Source organism: Coptis chinensis, chromosome 1, assembly GCF_015680905.1.
Source record: "Coptis chinensis isolate HL-2020 chromosome 1, ASM1568090v1, whole genome shotgun sequence".
NCBI lineage: Eukaryota > Viridiplantae > Streptophyta > Magnoliopsida > Ranunculales > Ranunculaceae > Coptis > Coptis chinensis.
Genome location: NC_141456.1, coordinates 78,987,181 through 79,006,305, shown reverse-complemented (window position 1 = coordinate 79,006,305; position 19,125 = coordinate 78,987,181). Strand labels below are relative to the sequence as shown.

The window sequence follows — 19,125 nt, the reverse complement described above, 5'->3', positions numbered from 1 at the left end:
CAAACATGTTAATAAAATATCTTATATAAATATCATACAAGACCGAAAAAAATAAATCTAGCTACCGATGATCCCAAAAGTGTCGTCAGAGCGTAATCCTCGGGGCGCGAAGAAGAAGAACCGAGGAGTCCCCGACGCGTCGTGCGATCTGAGCTCCGTGGAGGCTAACTGCTCTGGATATCACCCAAAGTATCCATCACCGAAGCACGAATCGATCTTTGGCTCGCCATGAACGTTCCTCAGGAACTGATTCGGCGGAAGTAAGCATATTAATCCCGAAAATGCGTCATGGAAGCTCTCATTTCTGCTAGAATTAAGCCCATCTTCTGTCATCGACTCGTGGCGAAAGTGGTCATATCGTCCTTAACTCGCCCAAGGTACGCGTCTCATCGATACCGGCGAAAGTGTACATGTCTCTCGGACCATTTGTTCACAGCGAAGACGTAAAGGCCTCTATGGGGTGGGTGATCTTACTCATGGCAGTCTCATCAAAGTAGGGTGGGTGAGAGGATCCTACGCTAGCGTGCTCGGCAGCCCTAGGTGTTGTGGGTTCCCAAGGGTCCAGTATGCATTTCTTGAAGACAAGCATATTCTCATATTGTGGTATGCGGAGTAGTGGGATGGCGGACAGAAAACCCGGCCAGATTAATCATAACTTGCGTTACTAGAACGGCAAGAGGGGCTGACCTAAGAGTGGCATGTGTGATAATATCAAAAAGAAAGGTAACGATGCAGAAGTTACCCTTTCGCTCCTGGAGGATCCAGAGAAGGTGGAGGAAGCTCTTGTTGATGTCCGAAGGCTTCGAGGTGCCAATGACGTTCAGTCTCAGCCATTGAGTCATAGCCAGCTGGTTCCGTCGCACCGAGCGCTGATACGCGCATTTCCCATCGATGTTGTACTCTCCCTCGATTAGCGTGTCGAGCATTAGGTCGTAAGTCCGTGGGTACACGGACTGCTGCTGAGTCAGTACGTGGTCGACCAGAGGAATGCCCGTGATCTCAGAGAGCAACAACAGTCGCGACTTCGCGGGCGCCACACCCTCGATATGATGACCCAAAATGGTCGCCATTAAAGCTCCCATTGTCGTAGAATTTCATCACCAAATCCTTGGAATAAAGCCCTCCATTGGCATATAACAAACTCTCCCATCCTCTAGAGTGAGTTTCATGATCAAAGAATGGAGCAAACATCCCGTTTTCAAACAAATTTCCAAAAAAAAATTTCCACACAAATCCGCCTGTTTCCGGCTATTACTGGTCTTAGGGAGAGGATGGCTATTGATTACTGATGAGGGGGAGAAATGAGATGTTCTGATGGAAGGAAATCTTGGTCGAAGATGTGAGGGTCTCGCGCGAGACCTGGTTTTGGTGTGGGCCTGTCTCGTGCGAGACTAAACCGAGAGGGGGGAAGATCCGGTTTTTTAGGGAGAAGAATGATGTAAATGTGACGCATGTGTTCCGGTTTTTTGTGTTTAAATGGACCGAGAATTCGATATTTTGGTGGGCCAAAATTTTTCCCCAAGCCCAAATCAAGCCTAAAGCCATCAAAGCCTAAAAAAACAAATCTAAATGCTTACCCACGACTCGTTTGGACTCCGAATTGGACGAATGAGATATGGAAATGATTGGCACGAAAAATGCTATCCAATTGTATGAGTCATCCTCAAAGGTCACAAGAGTTTTTGAAAAGAAGGAGGGTGTTTTATTTGTAAACCAAGATTTTATTTATATACAAAGGAGATAAACGTGAAGAACACTGGATGTCCAAAAGAGTCACCATCTATAATCATAGACAACTGTCATGTCGGCTCTGGAGCGAACCCAATCCAGCCAGACTGTGGCTTTACCTTTATGTATTATGGGGTTAGGGGCAGGACGGTACCATCCTGGACCGTGCGCGCTACGGTCTAATAAAATTACCCTTATTACATACGGCTATCCTCAAACTGCCCCAAGGGAACTCAAAATAACCAATTCTAGGGTTGGTCTGGTGGAATCTATTGCCCGTTTATGTTCCAAGTATGCGACATCCGAGGTTGGACACGAATCTCATGTGCAAAACTTAATGCAAAGGGAAAAGGCAACAATATAAACATATCTACAAGATGAGTCTTTTAACGTCAGATCCTCAAGACGAATCGAGTCTTTTAACGTCAGATCCTCAAGATGAATCGAGTCTGTTAACGTCAGATTCTCAAGACGAATCCCAACCTGTAGGAGAAACGGCGCGGCAACAAAGATTATCCTGCGCAGCTGGTGTCAGACAAAAGTATACCTTAAACTGGCTAGTATCGAATAGGAAGTCGGGGCCTAGACGTAAGGGTGTTTGGCAATGCATACATACAGCCAATCCTTCCAGCGCGCGCCGTCGTTTCTGAGCAAAAGAACTACGACCATTCCCTATTCGGGATGAGTGAGACTTACACCAAATGATTGATGAAGTTCGCGAGGCGAGAGTAGAAAAGGAAAGAGAAGGAAGGAGGTGAAATTTTAGATACCCATCGCGTTTACCGAAAAGCACGTTTTCTCGTGTTGGAGAAGACATTTATACTCAGTTCTAAAAAAGAGTTTTCGTGGACTAAGGTTCCGGCGCTTGCAACCACACACTTCAAATAACTTTGGAGATCATAAGATAGAAGATGGCCCGACTACCAAAATGGCGTACCCTCTATAGAAACAAGATTGAGTACGCCAAACGAAACATCTAGTCTATGTATCTTTGGATCCCCGGAAGAGTCCATTCAACATCCGGTGGCGTAATTCGTGGTAATATTTTAGGCGTTGTCCATTGACTTGAAATTCGCTGTTATCTTTTGGATTAAGCAAAGAGATTGCCCCATAATGTTTCACAGCTGACACAATGAAAGGACCATACCATCGTGTTTTCAATTTACACTACACCATAACAGAAGATTTGTAACGGATATATATCCGTTACTAAAAATATTAGTAACGGTTATCTTGCGTTGACACAAAAGCGTGACAAATATCAGTAACGGATATTAATAACGGTTATATCCGTTACAAAATTTACTAACGGTTATTAAATGTTACTGAAATTAATTTCAGTAACGGATATCAAACGTTACAATATATTAGTAACACTTACTAATTTGTTTGCAACTAAATTATCAATTTCTAACGAATGCATATCCGTTACTAATATTTTGTTGTATTAAAAAAATAATTAGATTTTGTGGGCTTTTGTTTTGGTCGGGCCACCCACAATGCAACTGTACCTATTCACTCCATTACATATTTACCAAATTCTTCTATTCATCCATTCTAACAAAAATCTGCCACCACACCACTTCAACGTAACACAATCCACACACAGAACTATACACAACTAAAAAAATAATAATTTTATTAATCTTATAATTATAGAAGAACACAAAGTACAAAGTTTTTTTTTCAGGTATACATATACTCTAAACTTGAAATTTTCCACCCAAATTACATCAAAAATTACCCAAGAATTAAGAAAGAGCCAATGCTTCAAAGGTCGGTTCAGCTTTATCAACACGCTCTATCAAAAGTTCAAAATATCTGCAAATATCAATAAAGAAATATATTTTCATCTTCACAGAGTACAAGACCAGTATATCACCCATACAAAAATATACTAATTATTAACATACCATTAGTAATGTTTTCGTTTCGCATCCATTACTTTGTTTGCCTTCAATGAATTAGTTAACTTGTTTTAACCACTTGGCTTCCACTTCCCACTGATCATACTAGAGCATTTTGAATTAAAATTCAGACAACAAAAACAAAGGCAAGATCGGAAGACGTACTCACATAAGTGTCAAATTTAAGATTTCCACTACAATATAACTTTCTACCACTTTGATAATAGAAACATATTCTACAAACAATTCTAATCAAAATAGAAATATAAAACTCGTTATTCAAATAAACCCAAAAATATAAATAGCCTAAAACACTCTAAACTGCTAATTAAACTCAATTCCTAAAAATCCAAAAAAAAAAACAATAAAAATAATAGGAACTAATTTGGGGATGATTAACTCTAGGAAGCATCAAGATAGAATTTTGAAGTACAATTTCATTTAACACTTGTTTGGTAGCACATATCTTGGAGATTGATCGCGGCAGAAGTAAACTTTGTAGCAAAAATGGGCTCCATATGATGCTATAGTTATCCAAAAACGATATGCCACACAACACTCCAGCTGTCATGGCATCTGGATAAAATACCAGGGTATGACCTCGACTCCTTGAGACATGGTTTGACAAGACAACATGGGTAAACCCGACTCATATGTCATGCGATGATACAAAAAATCTCTGCATTGTCTATAAATAAGACGCATAAATGAATAAAAATGATTCGGAAGATAACATCCTCATTTCTCTTGGTTCTTATGCACACACCTAACACACAATAATAAAGCATTTTTCCAGAAGTTTGAGTCAGCTAGATGAAAATTGCTCATCCTATATTAAATGAGTACATGTTTAATCCCGATTGGGCCCGTCTAGAAGAAAACAATTTGGAAATGCAAATAAGAGAATTGGATCCTTACACGAAAGTAAGTATGCAAGGCCGAACTAAAAAAGAAGGGCCGGTTATCAAGATTTGTTACTATAAGACCTTGTTGAAAGGCTGCTAGTATTCAGTATAACCTAAAAAGAGTATAAAGAAGTGAGAACGCAGTTTCGGGTCAGTGTGAATATAAGTTTAAAAGCCACATTGGATAATAAATTGAAGTAGTAGAAAGGTATTGACCTTGTATAAAGCTTTGAAGCTGAAGTCCCACATAGAACGACTGTAGGGATCATACTTCAGCTCGAGAGTTATAATAGGATTTCCTTCTACACTTTTAGAATCTGCAATGGACCAGTTCATATTTCTTGCAAATCCATGCTGGCGAAAGAAATATGCATCTCTAAGGAATCGATAAAAAATGGGAATGAAATTGAAATAGACTCATTGTTAATATTGCTTATGCACATACACAACACATACTAATGCCAACAGAGCTTTTATACAAATGAAACTTTTTGTAAGCCTTATTAGAATAAGGATGGGGGGACCTAGGGCAGGGCTAACAGGGGCTATAGGCCTCCCCCTGACTTTCTATAATAATAAAAAATACTGTATACACTACTACAGTTAACAAATATACATAATACTATTTTATGCTATTTTTGCTATGTGAGATTGATTTCTTCCTTCCATAAACATTTCCTAAAGTAGCAGCCTCCCCTTACCCAAATCCTAGTTCCACCCCTGAGGTCAACTGATGTAGAGACCCTTATCCATCTAACCCTATATTAGTTATTGGAAATTCTTTCTTAATCCAGAAATAAATCTTTCAAGACCCTTACTTCGTTTTGTAACCAGTGGGTGACACATTAAAAGAAGATATGGAAACGGGTAAAACAAGAAAATAAACTGTACCTGTTTTATTGCGCCAGGTCCAAACTGTGGGAAACAATGTGGGATGCCACCGCTAATTATCATTCAAATATAGTTAGTATGATAAGTGGAGCTTATAGAAAATTTTGACAAGAAGATCATCTGATTAAAACATAAAAAGATATATAATAAACATATAGCCAAGATTCAAAACAATCATGATACTTAAGTAGGATGAGGAAAATATCTACACCGTCCAATATTAACAAATTTTCAAAGTCATTTAGTTTCACAAGTGACAAGTGAGACAAATAAAAATAAATGAAAAGCCCACGAGGTTAGATTTAACATCATACAGCCTACAAGTGTCCCCTAAAACAAAACAATGTAAGTAAAACAAACTCGAGAAAAGACGGGACAAGGAGAAGAACAAAGGTGTGAACTAATGGAAGTGGTTAACCTGATGGGTTTCTTCCCGTCAAATATTGCATTTGGACGAACAAAAAGCAGGTCCTTTCCATTTGCAACTTTCCATGATGTAACACAGTCGCCAAACAGATAGATCTCTGCCTCACTGAAATTTGAACCATTTTGATCTTTAAAGATGATAGATTTCAAGTTCTAAGCTATATCTACACTTGCATAGTTCATTTTAGATATCCCTGATCAGTCAACATAAAAAGGAAAATAATGTGAGTAAGTTTTCGTATGTCAACTCAGAGCACTCACTGTATTTGCTAAGCAAGCAGGGTACGTAGTACTAGATATTTATTGAAAAAGGTGTGGCTTGATACAAACCCTCACCACCTTAGGTGAGATTCATTTCACTGCATTGTGACACAAAAAACATTGACCCCATCCCTCAATCCAAGACATTAGTTGGGTTAATTGCATTTCTTCAGTTTGGGATTTAATAGACGATAAGTATAGTGCAAAACACTTAATTCAATGCAATATAAAGACAAATGTCAAAACTCAACACCAAAGATCTTTTTTTTTTTTTTTTTAAATAAAAAATAAAAATATATATAATCAGCCTCCCCACATATATAAGCATTAAAATACCCAAAGATCAATAAGTTAATAATTACCTTCCATCAACAAAGCTCAAAACCACCTTGGGCAATTTCCCATTCCCTTCCGTGACTTTAACACCTAAGCTAGTTTCTGAACTTAAGCTTGCAAATGCCATACCACTAAATATGTACAACAAAATAATAATAATAAATATAATTTGATTGGTGCCCAAGAAGAGAAATGGAATTCCTCCAAAACTATATTGGCTGCAACACTCATGTTTAAATTTAAATAGGGTCTAAAGTGTCCAAGCTTAGATTTACCTCATACTTACCTGACCATGGAAAACAAAAGTGGCAAGATACTTGAATGAAGTTGGGGCTGATTCCTACCTAGCATCTTCATTATCTATTAAACATGAATGGAAGAATAAACCACAAGTCACCTCATGGAAAACTAATCCTACCATTAAAACCAGAAAATCAAACATTGAAAAGCACAATAACAATTATCAATTTCTCTATTAAATTTTTTTATACATTATCATGTATCAAAAACATTGGATAAAGCCCACTTTTATTTTGTAATTACTTGTTGCGAAAAGCGAAGCCTGGGTTAGTAATTTATAATTACTTGTTGAGTGTTACTTATTAGCTATGATGCGTTGGCGACCATATAATATGGAAACTAAGACACGAAACAATGATAATACAACAATATCGAGATTGCATTCTAGTTTAGGTCACTTCGTGTTTTGTTGATAATTTTTCAATTCTAAAATCGCGAAAACTGCATGACCTCGAGCTAAATTCAGTGAAATTAACCTCAAAATTAAACTAATTTCTCTCCCAAAAGCATCAAATTCACAAGAAAAAACATCAGCATCATAGTATAAACTAACTAAGCTTCAATCTTTCAATAAGTAATCAAACAAACTAATCAATATAAGTAACAAGTAAGTAAAAAAGTAACAAAATTTCGAGGTTAACAATGTCACAATTTATAATAAATAACCGAAAGTTAAGTTAAACAACCACAACAAATAACTAATGAAAATGAACAGATAACACACTTTTACGCTTAGTGAAAACCCAATTTTCAAAAAATTGAAAACCCAAATTACTTGTTACCTTACTTAAAGTAAGCTTTCTTCTCTAGATCGGGAGATTTTGCGTTGGAATAATGAAGAAAGGTTTGTCCTTTGGGTACCAAAGCAACTAACTTGAAAACCCTTAGAAGATCGACCAATAAACAAATTATCATCAGTAATGAATTAAAATTGAGAAAGATAGAGATGAAAAGGAAGAAGAAATACCTTATCTGGCTCTTGGTAGAGGTAGCAGCAAGAACCAGCAGCGCCAACACTTCACCCCTTCTCCCCCTTTTGCTCACTCTTTTCATACTCTGACTCATGGCTATGTTGACCACTTCACCTGATGAGCGCGAGGTGAAATAATCCCCGCTTAAACTTTAGCCTTTTTCTTTTGTTTTTTTTTGGTTAATTGGCCTCACTTTCTCTATTTCATTTTAGCATTGGTCACAGTTGACTATCCGTTAGTTAATATCTGGATAATCGTCACAAAATAATCCCGGTAATTCAGTAATGGTTAAATAACTTTGTAACGGAATACTAACCGTTATTAATTTACTAACGGATGTATATGTGTTACAAACGTGAAATTGCAATTGTTAGAAAATCCTTGTTATGGTGTAGTGTTACCAGGAAAGATGTGTAATCTGGAGTTGTACAGTAAAACTTTTTGGCCAATTTTGAAATCCTTACGCAAAATGTGCTTGTCGTGCACTCTTTTCATATTAGCTTTGTAGGATTTCGAGAGATCATAAGCATCCTCGAATCTCCTCCCATTTCATTTAATTGCAGTTTTCGCTTCTCGCCTTCCTCGATGATATTGTAATCGAGGCTTTTGATGGCCCAAAAGGCACGATGCTTAAGTTCAACTGGCAGATGACAAGGTTTTCCAGAAACAATGAGGTAAGGAGACATCCCTATAAGTGTCTTAAATGCTGTTCGGTATGCCCACAAGGCATCCGATAAGCGCAGAGACCAGTCCTTTCTTGATGGGTTGACAGTTTTCTCCAGAATAGACTTTATCTCTCTGTTGGAGACTTCCACTTGGCCACTCATTTGTGGGTGGTATGGAGTAGCAACCTTGTGAGTAACTCCATATTTCTTCATTAAAAACCCAAAAATTTTGTTACAAAAATGTGTACCCCCATCACTGATGATAGCTTTGGGAACACCAAAACGAGAGAAAATATTTTCTTTTACAAATCTCACGACAGTCTTATGGTCATTTGAGCAACATGCGAGTGCCTCAATCCATTTGGACACATAGTCTACAACGACTAAAATGTATAGAAAACCTTGAGAAATAGGGAAGGGTCCCATAAAATCAATGCCCCAAACATCAAAAATTTCCACAATCAAGATAGGATTTAGGGGCATCATATTTCGTTTGGTAATTCGACCTAGGTGCTGACAACGAATGCAAGCTATGCAATGTTCGTGTGCATCGCGAAAAAGGGTAGGCCAGTAAAAACCACATTGTAACACCTTGGCCGCACTTTTCTTTCCACTGAAATGACCTCCGCAAGATTATTCATGGCAAAAGGATAATACGTCGGTGTGTTCCCAGTCGGAAATGCAGCGACGAATGAGTTGGTCGAAACAATACTTAAAGAGGTAGGGTTCATCCCAGAAATAATATTTCACAGTAGATAAGAACTTTTTATGATCAGGACGTGACCAAAAGGAGGGGACTTCCTCAGTAACTAGGTAGTTAACGATATCCGCGTACCATGGAGATGAGAAAATAGAGTACAATTATTTGTCTGGGAAGGAATCACCGATAGCTTCAGAATCACTATCGATGTCACCAACCAGCCTTGATAAATGGTCGGCTACGACATTTTCGGTTCCTTTCTTGTCTTTGATTTCCAGGGTGAATTATTGTAAGAGAAGGATCCAGCGGAACAATCGTTGTTTTGCGTCCTTTTTCGCAAGTACTGAATTACGGCATAGTCAGTATATATGATGGTCGATGTTCCAAATAGGTAGGGGCAAAACTTATCCAAAGCATAAACAACAGCTAGGAATTCTTTCTCAGTTATGGTATAATTACGTTGAGCGTCGTTAAGAGTTTTACTAGCGTAGTAAATGACAATGGGTTTGTCGTCACGTCGTTGGCCTAGTACGGCAACAATAACAAAGTCACTAGCGTCACACATCAGTTCGAATGGTTGAGACCAATCAGGGGGTTGAATGATAGGAACGGTAGTCAGAGCGGTTTTTAGAGTATCAAAAGCTTGTTTGCAATTGAAATTGAAGTCGAATACTGCATCCTTAAAGAGGAGATTGGTTAAGGGTCGAGCAACTTTAGAAAAATCCTGAATGAATCTCCTGTAAAACCCAGCATGGCCTAAAAAGGCACGGATATCACGAACTGTACGTGGAAAAGGTAGCGAAGCAATTTTAACAATTTTAGCTTTATCGACCTCTATCCCGTCCTTCGAAACAATATGACCTAGAACAAGTCCCTTAGTAACCATGAAATGACACTTCTCCCAATTGAGTACCAGATTTTTCTCTTCGCAACGCGTTAATACTTTAGAAAGGTTGGATAAGCAGTCGTCAAAGGAATTTCCGTAAATAGAAAAGTCGCCCATTAAGACTTCCATATAACGTTCCATCATATCACTAAAAATGTGAAGCATGCAGCGTTAGAAAGTGCCTGGGGCATTATAAAGACCAAAAGGCATTCGTTTGTATGCAAAGGTTCCAAAGGGACATGTGAAAGTTGTCTTTTCTTGATCGGCTGGATCGATGACAATTTGGAAGTATTCAGAATAGCCATCAAGAAAACAGTAGTAAGCATGACTGGCTAAACGTTCTAGCATTTGGCCAATGAATGGGAGAGGGAAGTGATCTTTACGGGTTCTGGCATTAAGTTTGAGATAGTCAATGCAAATTCTCCATTTCAAAGGAATGCAAGTGGAGATGCACTCACCATTTTCATTTTGTACAACTTGAATGCCGGACTTTTTGGGAACAACGTGGGACAGGGACTAACCAAATCCACTATCGAGATAGGGTATATGATACCCGCATCAAGTAAACGTAAAACTTCCTCTCTCACTACTTCCTTCATGGCGGGATTAAGGCGGCGTTGTGGTTCTCACGATGTCTTTGCGCCGTCATCAAGATGTATGCGATATGTGCATATGCTAGGGTCTATTCCCTTGATATCATCTAAGGACCATCCGATAGCGGAGCGGTGTTCACGAATGACATGAATCAAACATGCCTCTTCATCGGTAGTCAAGTGAGCAGAAATTATTATAGGGTGACTACCATCGAGATCGAGGTGCACGTACTTCAAATCAAAGGGTAGAGGTTTTAAATCTGGAGTTGGAGGATTGGGGATCAAGGATTCATGAGGGATCATCTCTTCAATGAAAAGAGCTTAATCGGTTCTTTCAATCGGTTTTGCAACGCAAAGATTAGGGTCAAATAGTGGTACCGACTCTAATAATGCATGGACATCCTTTATGTACGAGTCATCGTCAAACTCCGGATTATCAAAAGAAAGAAATTGGTGTATCTCGTCTGGGGGAAAAGAGTTTGTGAAATAATCATGTTCCAGACTATCAACCAAGCTAATCTTGCCCTCCATTATAGGATCGGGAAACTGTTTCATTAATTTGAACACGTTGAGTTCGACAGAAAGGTTCCCGAAAGACAATGTTATTGAACCGTCCCGACAATTTATGAGAGCATTGGCAGTTGCAAGAAAAGGACGTCCCAAGATGATAGGGATGGAGTCACAGGCTACTTCAGTATCTAGAATAACAAAATCAACTGGGTAGTAAAAATCTTGGACCTTTACTATAACGTTCTCTACTATGCCCTTTGGGTACTTGATGGAGCGATCTGCTAGTTGCAGAGTCATATTGGTAGGTTTTAATTCATGAAGACCTAACTGCTTAAATAAGTAGTAGGGAAGTAGGTTAACACTGGCACCTAGGTCTAAAAGTGTAGTAGCGGTATACTTGTCGCCTTCAACATGGCATGGTACGGTTAATTGGTCCTTATACTTTACCACACCATTGGTAGTGGTAATCGAGGGAAACTGCTCTGTGAGGAACGCTTATTGAAGTACATTCATACGTCATTTGGTGGTGCACATGTCCTTCAAAAACTTGGCATGCTTGGGCAAATGCTTTAGCGCATCTAGGAAAGGTAAGTTTATGGTCAAATTTTTGAACGTTTCACGGATCTCATCAAAATGTTCGTCATGTTTGTTCTTTACCAAACGGGCAGGGAACGGAGCTTTTGGGCGGAATCGCGTATAAAGATCAGTGGTATCTTTTCCTAGGGACGTGGGTGTAGATTTGGAAGGTACAACTTCGTCCGTTATAGGTTGCGAGGTAGGAGTTGGAAGGACGTCAGTCGTGGCTTCCGTCGATTCCTTTGTCCGCATAACGATATTATTGTCGATGGTTCGCCGTAACGAATAGTGGTAATGGCATTTACCTCACCCCGGCTTGGATTACTAGATCCCGTGCATTGTTGAGTTCAAAGGGCGGTGTTTGTAGGCTTAGGGTTTGGAACCGCTTGCCCGGGGAACACACCCTTTGACTTTTATTTCGAAGCTAACAAATTTGAAGAGACCGTTGGATAGAAGCTAGGATTTGATTCTCATTGATTCATGTATGTCGGAAAGTTTCACCGTTTTATCTACCGTGGATTGTACCGAGGAGGAGCAAAGCAGGAACTAGTTCACGGTTATTATTCACGGGTTGATTTTGGTAGCCATATCCTTGATTAACGGGAACAAGGTTGCGGTTGTTTTGGTACCCTATATTTGCGTTGTTGGGAAAATTACTTTGCCCTTGCTGGAATTGCGGAGGATTTCCTTGACGATAGGAATTGTAGTTCGCGGGTGGTCGTACAGGAACGTTGTTGACACCTGGAGGAGCTTGTTGTTGGACAGGGGGTGCCCAAGCTAAATTCGGATGTTGTCGCCAAGGTGCATTAGGGATGTTGAAAGCACAAGCCTCTTTAGAAGATTGGGGAGGGCACTCATATACCAAAGGACAATAAGAATCGGCGTGCTCAGGACTTAAGCAAAGAGGGCATGGGGAAGCGTTGGTAGCCATGACCTATTTGGGTTTTTGTTCATTTACTTGTACCGAAAGAGCATCAACCTTTTTGTTTAGGGACTCGATTAGAGTTTTTAATTCCGGATCGGGTTTGACCTCAAACATAGACGTAACTTTGGCAGGAGTGTCTTTAGAAGATCTAGAAAAATTAGTGTTTCCCCAATAGGTGCTTTGTGAACCCTGTTTCTCAAGAAAAGTGTAGGCTTCAGTAGCGCCCTTGTCCATAAAACAATAGCCGTTCATGATATCTAATGTTTCCTTTTGATGGTCAGAGAGACCATTAAAAAATGAACGGACTAATACAGCTAGCGGTGTCGAGTTGATGATGGGGACATTCGAGAAGCAGATCAGTAAATCTGCTCCATGCTTCCGAAAAGGATTCCTGGGGGTGCTGGCAAAATAATTGAATCTTTTGAAGCATTTCTGTAGTTTTCTTTTGAGTATAGAACTTTATCATGAATGCTTGTACGAGTTTGGCCCATGTGTCAATGGATTGCGGCGCTTGTCCGACGAGCCAAACTGAAGCTTTATCAGCTAAGGTGAAGGGAAACAACCTAAGCAAGACTTGTTCGTTGGTAACTGTCGGATGGCAAAAAGTGGTGACTACTTGTTGCATCTGACGAAGATGATTGTACGGTTTTTCATGGTCTAAACCATGGTAAACAAGTAACAAACCGAAAATGTTTGGCAGAATGCGAAAATCACCTACAATCGCATCGAGTTTAATGCAGGAAGCGTGTCCTTCCCCGTGAAGGGCAAGATAGAAACCGAAGGGGTTTCTCGACTTTGAGATTTTCCTCATCCATAATTAAAGGAGATAATGGCAACGGAGATGTTTGACGAGGTTGATTTACGGAGGAGGAACTATGTCTAGGAGATAACATAAACAATTGTTTCTTGTATTTTCGACGACGATATGTAAGTTCTAATTCCTTATGTTTACCAGACCGTAGTCTCATACAAATATAAATTTTAATTTAAGGCTCATAAGGAACGAATAATGACTGGCGGTTTTAGAATTTAGGAAGGAGGGAGGTGAAGCACGTCTTCCTGAGCTGTTGCTAACTCGAGCAGGTAAGCTAGGATAACGTGTGAATATTCCAGCAGCCTGGTCACCTGAGAGGATTGAGGGAGGTTGTCCGTGCTAGCACGTTCCTTAATTAGACAACCTCAATCTTTCGAGTTTCCTAGACACTGATGGAATAGGATGATGATTTATGATGGTGTATTATGCGGGGTATTATTAAGATTATTAAGATGAAATTTTTAATTACTATGATTTTTATTTATTTTTTATTTTTATTTATTTATTTTTTGTTTACGTAATTAATGTATTATGGAGACATGATTACGAAATATGCAATTAAAAACGATAGATGCTAAAATAGAAACTAACTAATATATACTAGTTTACGCAGAAAGTCTACACATGCAAATCTATATTACTTATACGTGCAACTATATGTAAGTTATATGTGAGCTAGGGGAATGTCGAGAAAGAACTCATGCAATTGAATACCGCGTACGTGAATTGATGTAACATACACATACAAAAATATTCTAAGCAGGTGGTTTGAAGCTACGCATATATCCAAATATATTCGAATCATATTAATTGTGTTAACGTGAATATGTAATGACGAACCACCTTTACATGCAAGGAGTTCTCATGCCAACATACAAATATAGGAGGTAAAACAGGTTATAGCAAATAATATCCTCGACAAAGTTTGAGGAGTTTAAGAGTTTGAAACCCCAAGGCCCCGCGATTCCTCGATGATAGCGATCGACTAACTCCCCGAGCTTATGCTTACTAGAAAACAGGACCGGAGAGTCCAAAAGAGTACTCGAAAAGGAAAGTGGCTGTACAGACTGAAAACCGAGTGTTGATACTCTAGGTTAGTCTCGCGTGCTACTAATTCAGTCTCGTCCGAGACTCTTTTGTCTGTTTAGTTCTTCAAATTCCTACGGAGTACTTAGACTGTGCTAATGAAAATAAACAAAACTTGGTTCACAGATATTTGTTAGTAGCAAAAGTTAGGGTAAAGAGTTACGTAACTCATTAATATTGTAACAGAAATGAAAATTAAAAAGATGAGGAGGTAGGGGAGGGGGTTTTTATGGATGTATTCCAGTTATTACGTTAAGTCCAGAGTCTTTCGGCGTGCAGTGGCGCCATTTGATTTGCACGCATTTTATTTCACGTTTATTGGTTTTCTTGATTAATTAAGTTCGAGGTCCACAGTCTGAAGTCCGAAGTCCAAAGACCAAAGTTCCAAGTCCAAAGTCCAGATAGTAAATGCGTTTTCGTCAAGTTACCTTACTCACGTGGGTTTGGTAGGATAGGTCGAGTAAGGGATCGTCCAAACCTTAGGGCTCGGAAAAGGTTCACAACTGGAATTACAACTTTTGGTGAGTAGGATTTTTAGGTTTTTTTTAGTTGGTTTAATTAATTTTACGGTAATGCAATTAATGTAAATTACTACGGTGATTTTGATGTAGGTAAACAAAGATGGAGAAACAGGGAGAGAGTTAATCATGCTCATGCAAAAATCATTTTTCAACAGTTTACTACCACATCACTACATCTCTAATTGCCTCGCGGTGTTGGAGACGACGCCGAAAGTATTGATCCCTAGCGCATGCCCATATCTCTAGGTCGCATTGCACTAGCATAAGGAGTTTAACTAATATCTCATCTCTGGTATATTATTTCAGCTCCTGGCTCGATTTCACATCAGCTGGACAAATTGGAGAGCTGTTTGACACTGCAGAGTCGCTAGCGAGCGACATTGGGTCGCAAGACGAGACCGCTCGAGCATCAAAGACTCCAAATTGGTACAGATCTCATCATTTTGGGACCGGATGTCTAATCTATGCCTAAATCCTAAGTAGTGATTCTAGAATATTAAAGAGTCAATCCGATTTTCACATCGAAGCAAAGATAACCCTCCCTCGAGGGGATTAGCTCATAGTCATAGAAGGAATAATAAAACTTGTTGTATACATTAAGTAAATAAATGCAGGACAGGAATTAAACTAGAAAAGAAATAATTGTTATTAAGGGTAAAATAACTTACAGTATTTAAACTGCTGGAATGAAAATGACAGAATGTAAGTACTGAAAGAAAACTAACTAAAGCTAAGCAGATGCTAAAGCATGAAAATACTGAAGGAAGATATATGAAGGCTACCCCCTCATATATATAGGCTGGAGACTGGAGACGGTTTTAATTTAGTTTTGGCCTTTTGTTGAATTGAGAGAATCAAAACCTTGAAATACAAAGTTTTGGTTTTACCCGGTTTAATTTAGCTTTGTCCTTTTCTTTATAAGGTTTTGTCTTTTTATGTTTTGTTTTCGTCTTTTAGCCCAATTCAATTCAAACATTGAATTGGTACATGTCTTTCCTCTTGCAAGGTGGCACCAAATTGAACTCATCACTTGCCACCTGCCTATGTTGACTCGTCATGCCTTTGGGCCCGCAGAGTGGGTCCACTTAGTACGTCCAGTGGCGGCGCCGATTTTGGCGTTTTTACGACTTTCTGTCCTTGCGCAAAGTTCGTCGCCCGGGTCGCTATGGCAGCTTCACTAGCCAACGTTGGCATCTAGATTTATCCGATTTGAGCGGAAGGAAGTCGCTCGCTTCTTTATATGTGGACCCGCTTACGACCGGTTTTGTTCTTTTGGAAACTTCGGCTTTAGTCAGGCTTTGTTGGGCTTCACGGGGGTTGAGTGGGAAACTTTAAATATTCCAGTATTCCCGTACTTTGATGCATGTTTTATCATTATATTCATTTTAATTGCGAAAACCTGCAAAAGTACGAAAATATAATTATTACATGATTATTAAACACATAATCGACCAAAATGCTATGTCTCTCGGGGTTTAATATTACAGTTTTGGGTGCTTATCAGTACACATATAGTTATCACAACAACTAATATATAATATATAATATAGTGGCTGCACTTTTGCTCAAAGCTGCCTACGTATCCAAATCTTTCAAGATTGGAATCAAGCCTTCGTAGTTCTTATCAGTCACATAGTCAAAATCAAAGTTCATCAGTGTCAATATATATAATTGCATAATACCACGTCAAATCTTTATTAGATAATGCCAAACATGTTTATACAAGTTTCGACAACATGTTAAAAGTTTGAAAAAGTTAACAATCAAAAAGTTAACGGTCAACAGTCAAAGTCGATGGTCAACATTCAATAATCCTAGACCAGTGAATCAGTGATCATCCCAACTAGGTCCAAACCCAAACCCATGTTTAAAATAGTTCAAACCATGGTCCTAGACCCACCTAACCAAAGCCAAAACCAAAGCCCAAACCTTATAACCTGGCCCAAAAGTCTAAACCGACCTAATGACTCAACCTGACCCACTTTAAATCATAAGGATCCAGCCCCAAACAAAAATGAAAATCGACCCAAACAAACAAAAGAGATTATTTCGGCCCAAGCCTAACTAACCAACATATCTAATAAACTTAAAACCAGATTGGGAGCACCGGATCACGCTCTCGGTCATCCTCACCAGCAGCTCTCCTTCCACCATCGGCCACCACGAGTTGCACCCACTACCACTCCAAAACCAACCGAAATCACTCAAGGTGAAAAACCCAACCACTTTAATTAATACAAAAACTCTAATTCATCAGTTCGAATAATATCTCATCATATCAACCATAGATCTCGACCTCCATTAACAACCCATTCAAGCTTCAACAGCCCCACTCGATAGTATCCACTCAACACAATACACCGCCCAATCACCAAACCAATAGCCACCATATCCAGTTCAAACAACAACCCAAATCAACTCGACATACACCAACAATAGTTCAAACAAAAATCAATAAAATCAATTTACCCAAAATCAACAATTCTGATAGTAACAACTTTATATCAATAGTTTATAAATAATTAAAATCGATTAATATTCAAATCTTTTTATCATAAAGCTTTGTTTCAACAGTATGCAGACTAATTCGAGAATAAGCAGAACAAAATGGAAAAACTTATATTTTTGACAGAAGATTTAAATAGGCTATAAGCTACATGAAAATCCAATAGTTCAGTGAATGAAAAAAAAAAATATCTACTCACCTATGTTGTATTTACGAGCGACGTGAATGAATATAAACTTGGGAACGAAAAATGTCACGTAACAGTCATCAGAAAGCAATCCCAATAATCTTCACCTTTCTCTCTTTTCCACTCTGTGTAAAACTCTATCTGTGTTAAAACTCTCCGTGTAAACTCCTGTGTAAACTCTTTTTTTTTTTCAAAACCCCCGAAAACAGGGAAGAAGGTTTATCCTCTTTACCCACGTACGTTTCCTCTCTCCACTAATCTTTATCCTATTTTGTTTTATTTTATTTATTCTTATTATTATTATTAATCATATATTATAAAAATAATAAATAAAAATAGTCGGGTGTTATATAGCTAGTGGTGAACTTGTTACTGGAAAAAGGAGTTAATCAAGTTTCTACTTTGCCGAGCAGGAGATACTAGATGGAGTTCTCATTTTGTTTCGGTCAATTTGTATAGTTCTTGAAAGCGTCATTGTGAGATACAAAAAGAGAATGATAAAGAACTACTAAGCTTTTCTTATTCATTAATAGTGTTTTATAATGTTCTCTCATTCCTCTCTAGTTTACATGTGAGAAATAGAAAAATAATTAAAGTGTGGGAAATGAATCTGGTCCTTATCTCTTTTGCATCCAATCATTTTATAGTTCCTCCATATGACTTCATCTAATAGCTTTGTGACATGTGTCCATTCCTTTATCACTCTTTTATACTTGCAATTTATACAATGATTGAAATAAGGGCAAAAATAATTAGTGTACGATATTTGGCCACCACAGTCATGAAGAACGGGTCAAGCAACTCTATGTGTGGAGAAGCTAAAGGTGCTATTTTTGCAATGAAAAGTTTTGAGCTTGTCTTTCTTTTTCATTTATTGCATAAGACTATGGGAATTACTAATGTCTTGTGTAAAGCCCTGCAAGAAGAGTCCTAAGACATTTTAAATGCTATCAACTTAGTCTCCAGTACGAAAGCACTTCTTCAAGAATTAAGAGGATCTTCTTGGGACGCTTTCCTTAGCGATGTGATTTTGTTTTGCAAAAAGTGTGACATTGATATGCCTGATATGGGTGCTTGACACATGGCGGGTACATGTCGTTCTTGCCAGCAGTAAGATTACATTACTGTTAAGCATCACTACTGCATCGAGTTATTTAATGTTATAATAGATTACCAGTTGGTGGAATTAAATAATAGATTTCCAGAAGAAATAATAGAGCTTCTTTATCTTAGTTCCGCTTTGGATCCGAAAGATGCTTTTAAGTCCTTCTGCATTGATGACATTTGCAAACTACCGCGTCGAATTATTTGATGTTGTAATAGATTACCAGTTGGTAGAATTAAATAATAGATTTCCAGAAGAAACAATAGAGCTTCTTTATCTTAGTTCCGCTTTGGATCCGAAAGATTCTTTTAAGTCCTTTTGCATTG

General features: G+C 38.5%; 1 long non-coding RNA gene and 1 pseudogene across 3 annotated transcripts; both read right to left on the bottom strand.

Moving 5' to 3' along the window:
- Window positions 1-4,505: 4,505 nt before the first annotated feature.
- LOC147525313 (putative glucose-6-phosphate 1-epimerase) lies at window positions 4,506-6,265 on the bottom strand (annotated as a pseudogene). The gene is made up of 6 exons (XR_015205474.1): window positions 6,238-6,265; window positions 6,119-6,126; window positions 5,850-6,010; window positions 5,432-5,483; window positions 4,757-4,894; window positions 4,506-4,653 (listed from the first exon to the last, which is right to left on the bottom strand). The product of XR_015205474.1 is annotated as a putative glucose-6-phosphate 1-epimerase (transcript).
- Window positions 6,266-6,474: 209 nt separating this feature from the next.
- Window positions 6,475-7,874, bottom strand: LOC147525312 (uncharacterized). Of its 2 annotated transcripts, XR_015197966.1 has the most exons (3): window positions 7,722-7,874; window positions 7,537-7,637; window positions 6,475-6,814 (listed from the first exon to the last, which is right to left on the bottom strand). It is a non-coding gene; the product is annotated as an uncharacterized LOC147525312 (long non-coding RNA). The 2 variants fall into 2 exon arrangements; XR_015197960.1 differs by lacking the exon at window positions 6,475-6,814 and having other exon boundaries at window positions 7,391-7,637.
- Between the last annotated feature and the right edge of the window lie 11,251 nt (window positions 7,875-19,125).